Source organism: Giraffa tippelskirchi, chromosome X, assembly GCF_054371585.1.
Source record: "Giraffa tippelskirchi isolate mGirTip1 chromosome X, T2T-mGirTip1v1.2.pri, whole genome shotgun sequence".
Taxonomy (NCBI): Eukaryota; Metazoa; Chordata; class Mammalia; order Artiodactyla; family Giraffidae; genus Giraffa; species Giraffa tippelskirchi.
The window spans coordinates 18,055,299-18,067,601 of NC_137289.1; the positions used below are offsets into that span (position 1 = coordinate 18,055,299).

Sequence of the window (12,303 nt, forward strand, 5' to 3'; positions counted from 1 at the left end):
GCAAGGTGAAAGCACAAGCGAGCCAGATGGCAGTAGGTCAAAGTGCTTGTTCTCCAGCATACAGCAGAGCAAGTTCGAAAGCCAAAGAAGAGAGAAAAGACACCAGGTGGTAAGGGACAGCATCTCAGTATTCTGCTCTTGGGGCCAATTGCTGCCATCACTCCACAGAGACAGGATGGATCCTTCAACGGCAATTCAGTTTGGATATCGAAACCAACTGATGACACATACCCCAGAGAGAATGAAAATATTCATCACTCACATAATGAGTTTTTCTAGGGAGAGCATTGCAAGCTCTCAAGAAGGTTGAAGAATAGCTGAATAGAGCAGAGGAAGGAGACTGACTTGGCTTTTATGGTGGTAAAAGGGGATAAAGCTGGAGAGTTCCACATATAGGTCAGGGCTTGGATGGTCTGAACTTCCTTTTGGCCCAGAGGCAAGAGTACCTGGGCTTTCTTATCGGATATAGGTAAGTAGGGGAAGAGCTGTGGTAGGGCTCTTTTATAGAAATATGTGATGTAAATGCGGAGAAGGCAATGGCAACCCACTCCAGTACTCTTGCCTGGAAAATCCTATGGACAGAGGAGCCTGGTAGGCTACTGTGCATGGATTCGTGAAGAGTCGGACACTACTGAGTGACTTCACTTTCACTTTTCACTTTCATGCATCGGAGAAGGAAATGGCAACCCACTCCAGTGTTCTTGCCTGGAGAATCCCAGGGACAGTGGAGCCTGGTGGGCTGCCATCTATGGGGTCGCAGAGAGTCCGATATGACTGGAGTGACTTAGCAACAGCAGCAGAAGTGATGTAAATGCAAGGTGTTTATCACAGTTGTGACCTCTCACACCCATTATAACCAAGCTTCTTATATTGTTTTCAGTTAATCTGCTTTTCACTAGATTTGTTGTTGTTCAGTCGCTCGTTCATGTCGGACTCTTTGGGACCCATGGACTGTCGCGCGCCAGGTTTCCCTGTCGTTCACCATCTCCTGAGTTTGCTCAAACTCATGTCCCTTGAGTTGGTGATGCCATCCAGCAATCTCGTCCTCTGTCGTCCCCTTCTCCTCCCACTTTCAATCTGTCTCAGCATCAGTTTCTTTTCTAATGGGTTGGCTCTCTGCCTCGGGGGGCCAAAGTATTGGAGCTTCAGCTTCAGCATCAGTCCTTCCAATGAATAGTGAGGGTTGATTTCCTTTAGGATTGACTGGTTTGATCTTCTTGCAGTTCAAGGGACTCTCAAGAGTCTTCTCCAGCACCACCACATTTCCAAAGCATTGATTCTTCGGCGCTCAGCCTTTTTTATTGTCTGGCGCTCACATCCATTCATGACTACTGAAAAAACCATCGCTTTGAGTATGCAGACATTTGTAGGCAAAATAAAGTAATGTCTCTGCTTTTTATATGCTCTCTAAGTTTGTCATTGCTTTTCTTCCATGGAGAAAGTGTCTCTTAATTTCATAGCTGCAGTCCACCGTGACCATAGTGATTTTAGAGCCCAAGAAAATATAGTCCCTCACTGTTTCCATTGTTTCCCCATCTGTGTGCCATGAAGTGATGGGACCAGATGCCATGATCATAGTTTTTTGAATATTGAGTTTTAAGCCAGCTTTTTCACTCTCCTCTTTCACTTTCATCAAGAGGCTCTTTACTTCCTCTTTGTTTTCTGCCATAAGGGTTTTGTCATCTGCATACCTGAGGTTACTGTTATTTCTCCTGGCCATCTTGATTCCAGCTTGTGCTTTATCCTGCCCAACATTTCACATGATGTACTCTGCTTATAAATTAAATAAGCATGGTGATAATATAGTGCCTTTACGTGCTTCTTTCCCAATTTGGAACCAGTCCATTATTCCATGTCCGGTTCTAACTCTTGCTTCTTGACCTGCATACAGATTTCTCAGGAGGCAAGTAAGGTGGTCTGGTATTCTTATGTGTTAAAAAATTTTCCACAGTTTGTTGTGATGCACACAGTCAAAGGCTTTGATGTAGTCAGTAAAGCAGAAGTAGATAGTTTTCTGGAACTCTCTTGCTTTTTCTCTGATCCAACGGATGTTGGCAATTTGATCTCTGTTTCGTCTGCCTTTTCTAAATCTAGCTTGAACATCTGAAATTTGTCAGTTCACGTACTGCTCAAGCCTAGCTTGGAGAATTTTGAGCATTACTTTCCTAGCGCGTGAGATGAGTGTAATTGTGTGGTAATTTGAGCATTCTTTGGCATTGCCTTACTTTGGAATTGGAATGAAAGCTGACCTTTTCCAGTCCTGTGGCGACTGCTGAGTTTTCCAAAGTTGCTGACGTATTGAGTGCAGTACTTTCACAGCATCATCTTTTAGGATTTGAAATAGCTCAACTGGAATTCCATCACCTCCACTAGCTTTGTTCTTAGTGAAGCTTCCTAAGGCTCAGTGGACTTCAACTATACTTCAGTTGAAAAAAATATCACAAGGCAGTGTAGAATGTTGTGCTGCACATCTTGGGTGGCATTCGAGTAGATTGCTTCTGTGTTACATAGACAGATTGGTCCATGTTGAAGATTCCATTTCTGAATTTCTCCCAGAGAGACAAGATGGCAGAGTTTAGCCTCCCCTTCCGCACCCCCACCCCCGATTTACCAGACTTAAGGTCTCTTGAACCATGTGGAATACTTCTCCTTAGAGGAATGTTCCTGAAGTGTAGTCTCATCCAATGTGTTTTGGGCACTAAAAGGAGTCTGTGGTCAAAAAATTAATTATATCCCCTCCTCTTGGAAATCGAAGAGATATGTTTGTATATTAAAGGGTTTTAGAAGTCTTGCAGCCTTGAATTGAACCCAGTGTTAACCAAACTAATCTGCCTACAGACCCTTAATTTCATGACCCATATCCCGTGGACCTGGTTCAGCAGAAAGCACCGACTGTCACCTCCCCCCTTACTGGCTAAATGCCTGATTCAGTTACACCTCTTTCAGCCCCTGGCCCTTCCAGATGGAAGTCTTGAGCAGGAAGTAAGAAAGAGAAGTGAGCCCAAGCTATTTTCACAACAGGCTTCTGACTGACACAACCTCCCCATGTGTGGTTGATAAACATTTTGCCTCTCTTAAGGGAAAATCATGCACAGAAACAAGCACATATAAATAATTTACCAAGCTGTAATATGCTATAAATGACAAGCCTACTAAATAATGAATTAACCCAACTGCTGATTCATAGGTAAATGTCTCTTGTAAAGAAGCATTTTTATGGATTTTACAGCTTAGTTAATATCCACTCATATTTCATTAGGACAGTTCAGGTGAAGTATTGGGGTAATAATCTGGATATATTTGAAAGTGATATAGTGCATATGAGGAGCCCAGGCAGAGCTCAGGGAGCTGGCAAGATCCCGTCCCCTTAGTCAGAGCCTGAGGGGCCCTGGTACTGGGCCTTGCTGTTCTCTTCCCTCCGTGGCCTCAGTTTGCCTAGCTCCTCCGTGCAAGCCTGGGATGCTGTCCTCTCTGAAACCATGGGCAGGGATGGAGATCACAGTAGCTGTGGACCAGTGGAGGAAAGAGAGGCAGAAATCACTTGGGCCTACTCTTGAGAGCCAGCTTATCTGGAATACCCTGACAGAAGAACATCGACTCTGTGGTCAAACCCTTGGTACTTTGATCTTTATCATTTATTAACTTTGAGACCTTGGGCAAGTCCCTGAAACTCTCTGTGGCTCAGTTCTTTGGTCTGTAAAACAGGGACAATTAATAGTACCTACTTTCTCGGGTTCTATTGAAGGTTAAATGAGTTTGTATCATTAGGTGCTTTGTAGTTTTAACTGTTAGCTATTATATTCATTGGAAAATGACTGATTTAGACTCTTTATTTTGGCTTTCTGCAGCCCCAGTGTTGGACTCTGAGAACTCAGCTCCTGAGGGATTGGATGGTCTGGGTCAGCGGGCCACTCAGATACATCGTCTTGCCTCCAGAATATAGGAATGGGAATCAGGAACTATGATTTCATGAGAGTTGGGGAAAACTGCTTTTGACTAGCTTTCAGTTATTAAAAGTAAGACATATGTCTTTATTTTAAAAGAGTTTTTAGAATATTTTTATCAATGAGGGTTTCTTTTTGAGAGAGGAGGCAAGAATGATCAGTCAAGTTACTTCGAAAAGGAGGAGATCTGATTTCACGATCAAACCTTGATTGGTTCATTGGAACAAATGTCAAAGTAAGAAGGCTGCTGTTCCTACTTGTGGTGACACTGAGTGCCCTGGGACGGGGAGCACAGAAACTGGGCATCCTTGTTGTTCTAGTTCTCCTCAGGCATAGAGTGGGAGTAAGTGTTCTTGCCATCTACTCGATGCCATCACACCACCACCATAAACCCCACCCCCACCTCCAGCTCTGGCCCTTGCTGCAACCTGTGGCTGATTACAGCCAGTGATGAGACCTCCTTGGTCCAAGTCTTCCTGTCAGTGATCAGAGCAGGCATTCCTGCTTACGCCACACTGTAGATTCAGCTCATCACAGCAATTCTTGACAGCGACCATTTGAAGCTTCCTTAGCTCTCTCCTCCCTGCCTTTTCTCTAAATGCTAGTCATGTGATTTGGTCTTCAGCTTGCTCTCTGTTCCCTTTTGCCATATTGTTAACATGAACTTCGATTCTATGAGGAAGGCCATTTGCCTATTCTTCTTTGCATATCTCCTGGGTTCAGAAATCTATGGGGGGCTTCCCTGGTCATCCAGTGGTTAAGACTCTGTCTTCCATTGCAGGGTGTGTGTGTTTGATCCCAGGTCAGGGAGCTAAGATCCCACATGCTTTGCAGCCAAAACACCAAAACATAAACAGAAGCAATATTGTAACAAATTCAATAAAAACTTTAAAAATGGTCCACATCCAAAAAATCTTAAGAAGAAATCTACGGGAATCATTCCTGGTCTTCTGGTGGCTCCTACCCCATTCTGGCTTTGAGCCCCATGGCAGTGCACAGCTTTCTGCCCTTTCAGGTTAGGGGATCACCTCGATCAGGCCTTGCCTCTTAAACTCTTTCATGTGTCTTTTAGAAAGACAGTAGCGAGGATTCACAGGGTTGGACTCTCTCAAATGTTTTCTTAAATGCCTGGCACTAAGAGGTATAGCCACTAACCTGCAGTAGACCTCAGGCTGGGGAGGCCCAAGGTCCTTTCTAGAAGGGCCAGTCAGCACAGTGCCTTCTAAAAGAAGAGAAGACCCACCCCCCACCCCTGCTGCCTTACAGCCTTAGCCCTTGGAATGAAAAGCTTCACAGCCTGCATTTCCATTTTGCCAAGCCCCCTCCTCACCCCTACCCCCGTGAAATGGAAAGAAACATGCTGCCGTGACATTCACTTTGACAAAGCTTTTTCTTTTCTCTACTTCTGTAAAAAAGAAAAAAGCCAAAAGAAATAAAAACAGTTGCTAAGCTACTGGGTGGGCCCTATCAGTGTGTTTTGTTGCCATCCCAGCTTTAAGGACTCGTATTATCACATATTCAGCAGCTTAAACTAAAGAAGGGGGAAATGGGGGTTGTTGGGGAGGGCTCCTTTGTCATTTCCCTTGTCAGGTCAAGTGCTGCTTGGCTCTGGGAAAGCAGGTGACCTGGAGCGTGTCAACTAGCGTGTCTGTCTACAGGTGGGAAAAAGGGGGAGGAGGGGTTCTTCCCAGTTCTCAAACTGGTCCAGAAGAAGATGCTCTTTGGAGGCCTGTCTTTCTTTTCTATTTGTTTCAGAAAGATGAGCTCTCAAGGAAACATGGGTCACGTTCTTACTTCTCTAAGCGTTGTATTTTGCACACATCACATGCAATTGATGCTACTATGGGGCCTGGGCTCCAGTTGGCCCTAGTGAGCTCCTGGTTGAATGTTCCAGAAAGCTTACAATACCTTCCAGACCTTCCATACCTTTCCCCAGATCTTTGTATTGTGTAATACTGTTTTGTGACTATTGAATTTTCTTTGCAAAGCTGGGTCAATCCCAGGTTAAGCAAATCTTCATTTACCGTGTTCAGTTGACCTCTAAATCCCGCATGTTTAGAACTCGTTACTGTCTACAAATGCCAGGCTACTGAGGTACTGAGGATCACTTCCCTACTCCTAGTCCAAGGTCCTTAACACCAAGAATAACAAGGGCGGCTTTCCTGACACCACTTCGCAGCATCGTCTCAGTGATTCACACTGCCCTCATCTACCCGTCACGTGTTGGTTCTCAGTGTGGGGACAATGGAACCTTACTGACTTTAGGCTTGTTTTCATCAACTAGCTCATTCTGTGTAAAGTTAGGTTTAGAAAAAAAATCTTATAAAAATTAATGCAGCCTGGGACACCCTTTGTGGAGGCTACATTGAAAATACATCTTAAATGAATACCCAGGAAATTGTCCCTTCTGTCTTTCACCTGTCAGAAGAAGCAATAGAATTCTATAGCCCATTCAGTGGCATATTTAATCAAGCAACCTATCGCTGAATGCGCTGGGGGTTGGCTGACAGTGCTTTTCATTGCTGATTTGGATGACAAAGTATGTGGTGAGATATTCAACAGTCTGGTGGAATGGAAAGAAACTCCCAATTGGTCACACCTACCTATTTCTCTTGGCATGTTACACTCACTGTGATAATACAGAAAATAGACTGTCTTTGATTTCTTGAGAAAGTCATTGGACACCAGTCTCTTGCCTTTGCTCTTCCACAGTGAGCCCTGACTGAATTTTGCACACGCTCCCATTACAGATGAATGGAGGTTTCGTTGTAGGTGGGAACTTTTAGCTTGTCATTTGCAAAAGAAGAGACTTAGGTGCTCATTTTAATCCTAGTACAGAACCGTTCCTGATGATCATCCTTTGTTTTGGTGGGAGTTGTTGCCTATCCCTAGAGTATGTACTAGTGACAATTAATGGAGTGTTTGCCAGACATGGGCCAACGTATTCCATGTATTTTTCCAATTTTAGCTTGTGGCGTAGATAGTATTATTCTATTTTGCAAATGAGGAAGTTGGGGCTCAGAAAACTTAACTTACCTCTAGTTAAACAACTAGTAGGTGAGAGAGGAAACTCCAGGAGGTAGTGGAGGACAGAGGAGCCTGGCATGCTGCAGTCCAAGGGGTCGCAAAGAGTTGGACAATACTTAGCGACTGAACAACAACAAAGTGATAGAGTGAGGCTTTGGACCTAGAGCTTCTCTACCCTGCAGCCCATGTCCTTAACCGCTACTCTGCCTTGTCACTCTAGAAAACCAAAAAGATATGTCATCTCAATACGACTGCTAATATTGTTCAGGGTTGGGGTTCCTAAGTCTATTGCAATTACAAATTTTGGGGGATCTGTCTCATGAAATCAGGTCTGTGATGCCTTGGGGGATCCTCAGGGCCCTTAAAATTAGATGCAAATGTATATGTATATACTCTGGAGTATGAACCAGTTTTCATCAGCTTCTTGAAGAAGTTCATGACACAAAGATGGTTAATAACTTCCATGTATATCTAAAGCACATATAACACTTGCTGTGTGCCATAGTTTGTATACACAGTGCTTTATATACATGAATATAAGCAAACTCATTTCATTATCTCTACAGCCAGAGGAGGTTTGATTATCATGCCCATTTTACAGAGGGGGAAACTGAGACTAAGAGAGGTCAGGTATCTAAGGCTACAAAGCTGTTAAGTGTCAGCACGATAAGGTGAAGTCAAGCAATCTGGCTACTGAATCTGCTTTGAATCATTTTTGACTACAAGTTCCTTTTTATTTGCTTGCATATCCCCTAGCACAGTGCCTGCCACCTAATAAGTTTTAATGATATTTGTTGAATTGATTTGCTTACTGCCGATCCTGTGTAGATTTTTGTCTGAAGAATCATTTTCAAAAGTCTGAGGCTCCATAAGTCTTGACTAGATGAATGAAGAGAATCCACATGATCAAAAGATATTATCAGGGTTTTTCGAGACAAGTGGCTTGGCCAAGTGTCACCACTTTGCTTTCAGTCAGGACTACTCCCCAGGTGACTGTTGTGCTTGATCCCCAAGCCCATTCTTCTAGATTGTTCTAAATGGTTATAAGGTACCTCTGAATATGGTCTAGGTAGCTTTGATGGTTCCATGAATGTATGTGGTTTTTGTGTCCTAATGACTATGCATACCTTTCCCTGCCTCTTACTTCCAAGTGATCAAGCAGAAGACACCCGAACCCTTTGCATGCTGACATGAATCAAATCTAGGTCTCTACACGGTACTGAGGGGAGAGGGGAGGGACACGGAAATCCTGTTCAACTGCCCCAATACAAGTTCCTCTGTAGTTGAGTTTCTAGGTTGGAGCAGTCTGAAAAATCAGAACAATTGGCTGTGATTGTGGAGGGTGCAGGGTGAGCTGGAGAGCTGGTGAGGAACGCAGTGGAGCAGCTTGAGTTTTTAATCACCTTGATTACGTGTTCCAAGCTTTAACTTTGTGGCCTCCACTGTTCCCCTCATTTTGCCAACTGCGGTCTCATTTTACTTTTTCATTTTATTCTCTGATCACTGCCGATTAGACCTGATTCCATGCTGCTTCTGTTGCCTGCCTCCCGGCCTGATGGGTCTCTTTGTACTGAGGCAGCTGGCGGCTCGACTTCCCAGAGCCCGGAAGCTTCATTACTCTTCGTTGGCAGTGAACTCCAAAGTTACTGGCTTTGGAGTTCGGTTTTCTCAAGCATGGTAGCTTAACATTTGTTCTCAAAGTTGAAGATTTTTTCCCCCTAGATTAATCAGATCCATGAGCTAATTATAAGCCAGCAAATATTTTAAGAAAACTGCCCTCCAGTAGAGACCCTTGCACAAACTGCAGACTCTTTCCCCAGTAATTAATATGCTTCCTTTATTTCTTTTGAGGTTGAAAACAGTTGTTGACAAGGACTTCCTACTCATTTGGTTCAAGTAACTAATTTTATACCTGAAGGACTAATTACAGTAGCAATACCATCTTTTACTATTATGTCTCTCCCTTGAAGAACTCAAAGCCATTTATAACAGTTGGATCTTGGGGGCTAGCTTAATCCTTCCATGGGCAGTATTATGGTGAACACTGTGATCAGAAACATAGCTAACATTTTTAATTCAGCCCCTGCACATTCAAAAGGTAATAATTCAGACAATGAGAAGAGACAATACATCTACGACAAGAAGAAAGTAAGTTGGCAAAGGGGTTATTTAAACTGCCAAGTAGAACCCACTTTTAGAAGTGCCAGTTCGTATGAGAAGAACTGATAAGTAGGTACAAGACATTCCATTAATAGACTCAGAATCTGAAGGTTAAAAGCCATATAGTACAGCTGTTCAATACTCAGAAAACATTTGTTGAGCAAAGCAATATGCTGGACCCTGAGAATACAATTATTTTGGTAACAGCTTTATTGTGATGTAATAATAATAAAAAAAAGAACATATAATTCACCCATTTAAAACGTTCAGTTCAGTGGTTTTTAGTATATTCAGAGTTCTGCAATCAACTCTATAGTCAATATTAGAGCATTTTAAACATCCTGGAAAGAATTCTCATATCCTAGTACTCTCCCCAGTCCCCCCATCTCCCTCAGCCCTAGGCAACCACCATGGGGATACAAACTCGATTAAAACACGGATCTGCCTTTGAGGAGTTCGAAGCTATTGAAAGAGATGTCAAGCAGATAAAATGTACCTGCCATAGCATCCTAGAATGTTGATGTTGAGAGAGGCAAAGCAGATCATGGGATATAATCTTCTCATTTGACATGTGAGGAAACAGGCTCAGAGAGGAGAAACTGATTCACCCAAGGATACACAGATAACAGAGCCAAGATGAAAACTCACTTATGCTGCCATCTTAACACACTGCAACACTAAATACAACACCCACTTTTGCAGCACAGTGGCAGGAGCATGGATTCGAGAGCCATATTGTCTGGATCTGACCCTCAGCTCCTCCTTTTATAGGCTGTGTAACCTCAGGCAAGTCATTTAATCTCTCTGAAACTCAGTTTCCTCTATTGTTGATTCGAAATAATAATTGTACCTACCCTACAGGTCTGTTGTGACTATTAAATGAGTTAATGCATGTTAAGTGCTTAGAAATAGTGTTTGCAACAGAAGAATTATATGTGTTTTTTTTTCATTTCAAAAATTTTTATTGGAGTATGATAGTGAAAGTTAGTCACTCAGTCATGTCCAACTCTTTGTGACCCCATGGACTGTAGCCCACCAGGCTCCTCTGTCCATGGAATTCTCCAGGCAAGGATACTGGAGTGGGTTGCCATTTCCTTCTCAAGGGGATCTTCCTGACCCAGGGATCGAACCCAGGTCTCCCGCATTGCAGGCAGACTCTTCACCGACTGAGCCATCAGTTGGTTTAAAATGTTGTGTTAGTTTCTGCTGTGCCACAAAGTGATTCAGTTATACATATAACTGAAAAAAAGAGTGGATACTCTTTTTTTAGATTCTTTTTCCATATAGGTCATTACAGATTATTGAGTAGAGTTACTTGTGCAATACGGTAGGTCCTCATTAGTTATCTATTTTATATATAGCCGTGTGTATATGTCAATATAAATCTCTCAGTTTATCCCCCTCTGTTTCCCCCCCGGTAACCATGAATTTGTTTTCTACATCTGTGACTCTATTTCTTTTTTGTAAATAAGTTTTGTTGTACCCCTTTTTAAGATTTCACATACAAGCAATATCATATGATATTTGTTATAAGTGGTTGTTATAATGCTATTACCTAGTCCTTGAATATTAAAACGCATATTTTATTAGATTGTAAAACAGGCTTTACATATTTGTTCTTCAGCTTTTAAATCCTGACTTCCTTCATGGATAGTTTCTGTTCACTTTGCTCCAACATATACTTTTGAATGGGCTTCCCTGGTAGCTCAGTCGGTAAAGTATCTGCCTGCAGTGCAGGAGACCCGGGTTCGATCCCTGGGTTGGGAAGATCCCCTGGAGAAGGAAATGGCAACCCACTCCAAAATCCTTGCCTAGAAAATCTCATGGACAGGGGAGCCTAGTGGGCTGCAGTCCATGGGGTCGCAAAGAGTCGGGCACAACTGAGCGACTAACACTTACTTACACTTTTGAATGTTAGGTGCTGGATATAAAAAAGATGTCTAAGAAATAGTCCATAGACTTAAGGAATTCAGACTCAAGTGAACAGATAGAGCAGATGAAAAGCTGTAGATCAAGCTACAGGAACTGCCCCCAAGTGAAGTACACACAAAGTATAGAGGGTATTGGAAAGGCTTCATGAAGGCAGTGGTCTGTGATTTGAGTTTTGAAATCTGAGTTGGATTTCATCTGGCTAAAAGGGATGAGAGAAGTCATTCTAGGTTAGCGCAACTGCAGAAGCACAGGAAAGCAGATATTTGCCATGGTAAGAGAAAGACTTAAGTGTTCTTCGTGTCCAGAGCATAGCAGGTGAGCCTGAAAATATAGATTGGGACTGTACTTGATAGAAAAAGAGAAGAGAATTGATAATTATGGGCACTGACTATACAACAGGCTCTGGTAAGTACGAGTACTGAATATGTATAAGGTAACTCATTTGATTCTGATCATCATTCCGAGGAAGCAGATGGAGAGTGGTGGAGTAAACCGATCAATATCACACCTAGCAAGTCGCAGAGTCTAGATTCAGACTGAGTTCTCCCTCTGACCCTACTGCTCATGCTCCTTCCACATACCACAGCAGCCCCTGGACTTGTATGCCAGTTTTGACATTATAAAAAATGGGAGCTTTTGAATATGGAGCAAACATGTATACATTGTAGTTTATTTTTTTTTTACTTATGTATTCATTTTTATTTGCTTTCTCTGGCAGTGGGGTAGAGGACGGTTTAAATGGAGGAGAGATCGGAGACCCAAAGTAATCCATTGTGAGGCTTTTACAATGTGTCATGAGGACATAGACTAAGGTCATGGCAGTGGAGAAGAAGAGACACAAATAAGAGAGAGACTGGCTGGATAGGACATATGACCAGTCTGATGTGTTCAGGGCCGAGGTGAAAGAGAGTCAACCTGGTTGAGAGACCCTGGTTTTCCAGCTTGTAAGATGTGGATCACAGTGCTACTCAGTGAGATAGGAAGCCTGGGCAGAGGCATGGATTTGGAGAAGGAAGGAAAATGAGTTCAGTTTGGTTGCAGTTAGACTTTCTCTGAGACTTCCAAGTGTAAATGTCCAATAAGCAGATGGATATATTGATCTGAAGCTTGAGGGACAACAAGGACAGAATCTGGGCAGAAGAAATGTAGCAAACAACCAAAACCAAGAGGAAACAGTTGAAGAGGACTAAGAGTGAGGGAAAGAGATCACCAACATCATGGGAGAAGGGAATTTCAATAA

General features: G+C 42.8%; 1 protein-coding gene and 1 non-coding gene across 2 annotated transcripts in view; both read left to right on the forward strand.

Moving 5' to 3' along the window:
- The window catches only part of LOC145535574 (heparan-sulfate 6-O-sulfotransferase 2-like), a 163,849-nt gene that overhangs the window by 135,841 nt on the left and 15,705 nt on the right, over nucleotides 1-12,303 (forward strand). The window lies entirely within an intron of this gene.
- Nucleotides 10,827-10,898, forward strand: TRNAC-GCA (transfer RNA cysteine (anticodon GCA)). The gene has a single exon. It is a non-coding gene; the product is annotated as a tRNA-Cys (tRNA).